The sequence below is a fragment of the Meleagris gallopavo genome, chromosome 5, assembly GCF_000146605.3.
Source record: "Meleagris gallopavo isolate NT-WF06-2002-E0010 breed Aviagen turkey brand Nicholas breeding stock chromosome 5, Turkey_5.1, whole genome shotgun sequence".
Lineage (NCBI taxonomy): Eukaryota > Metazoa > Chordata > Aves > Galliformes > Phasianidae > Meleagris > Meleagris gallopavo.
The window spans coordinates 56,427,560-56,429,521 of NC_015015.2; positions in this window are offsets into that span (position 1 = coordinate 56,427,560).

Below are 1,962 nucleotides of genomic sequence, written 5' to 3' on the forward strand. Positions count from 1 at the left end.
TTTTCTTTTTTTTCCCCTTCTTTCATCCTTCTAATCCACTTGTTGGACCAGGCAAGCGGTAGGGAAAGGGAAGGGCAGTGGCATGCCAGCTCTGCCAGCCCAAAGCTGGCAGTTATAAATCCCCTCTGGATGGGGAGCAGGATGTCCCACGTGGTTGCATTACAGAGCAGCCGGGAGATCCCAACTGGCACACAGGACCCCACTGCCATCCCAGGAACACTGCAGAGCTGCATCCACCAGGCTGCAAGGTGCACTGCTGGGTTTCAGTTTCCCCGTTTCCCAAAGCTGCTCCTTTCCAACAGCCAGCTCTCCTCAGTAACATTTCCAAGCCGGCACAAGGAAGCAGGACGATCTCTCTGACATTTAACGTGATAAATACCCATGCGTGCAGGCACCAGCAATGAGAAGCCAGCTCGCTCCTGCAGCCACATCTGATGCCGTGTGCGTTCACCCCACGCCCCGAGCTGGCACAGAGCCCTGGGGAGATCTTCAAGCAGCCCCACACTGTGGCTCCTCGTGGCACTTAGGATCCGGAAGCACTGACAGCTGCCCTCATGGTTTCCACACCTGCAGGTGGGATGGGCTGGGCAGCATCTCTCACCTGTGGGCTGTTACAGGGAAGGGTATCGCCCATATGTGGCTCTGGCAGCCTGGTCTGCTGGTTGGCAACCCTGCACATAGCAGGGAGTTGAAACTAGATGATCTTTTTCAACCCAGGCCATTCTATGATTCTATGATTTCAGGGGTGGTGGCGGTGCATGGGGACCCAGGGACATCATGTGCCAGATCCAGGGCAGGTTGGCACTTGGAGATCGGACTCACAAACTCCCACAGCTTTGATGTGATGCCATTTATCTGCTTACAAATGCTCCGCGCACACCTCGGCCTTCTCAATGAGCCATTCTTTCTCTTGTAACTCCAAGTTTGTCGGGAGGATAACCATCATGTTCTGAATACTTACGTTTTCTGCTTTATTAACCGTGCAAGTCATGCATAATTTACACAGGAGGAGAACTGCACGCAGCACTTGGGTTCCTCTAAAGATTATTTTGCAGAATACAAGCTGGGCAGAGCAGAGCGGGGAGCTGGCCATCCTGCCTAGGGGCAGCAGATCTGCTCTGCCCGCATCCCCTGGCCCCATCACTCTGAAATCTGTTCCCAGCTCCATTCCCTGCTGTAAAAGCAGCCGACTTCCTAAGCGCAGCTTCGCCATTCAGAAGCAACAGAGGAAAGTTCGGGGGCAGACGCACAGCTAGACATCAGAAAACGTTCTATTTTTTGTACAAACCGGGGATAGAAATGCAGAGCGTTGGTTTGCAGTTAAATACCAAACTGCACCCACAGTGCTGCTGTGGATACACACACGGGTTCCCCTTCCCGGACCAGGGCTTGCCTTGCAAATCAAACTCGGAGCACCGACTCCCAAATACCCGATACCAAAATGCGTGTACCACAGTGGGATTTCAGAGGCACTGGCCATGCCCTGGATCTGGCAGCTTTCGGCAAAGCTCTGCCCATTGCAGACAGATCTCGGGAGAGCCGACAGAGAGCCACGAATTCACACAAAATGGGTTTCCAACGCAGCGCAGCCACACGCGGCTGAGCTCACAACGCTCCCCAAGCACTCACCCAACCCCAATACGGCGTTACGCTGTACAGAAAGGCATCGCGGCCAAACCAAAGTCCTGTGACAAACCCGCCCGTCACTTTGAGTACACACGGATGCGCTCAGCCTGGGGCAGGAGCTGCCTTTCCCGCAGCCCGAGATGTGCCCGAAGCTCTATCCCATCCGCAACGGTGCCGTTCCATCGCATCCACCGCTCCGCGCTGTGCGCCGGGAGGGCAGAACCCAGCGCTCCGCCGCCGAGAGCCGCACGTTGGCGCAGGCACGAAGTCTCGGATATTTTCGGTGATACTGAATATCAGTCAAAAAATAAAAAAATAAAAAATAAAAAAATCAAG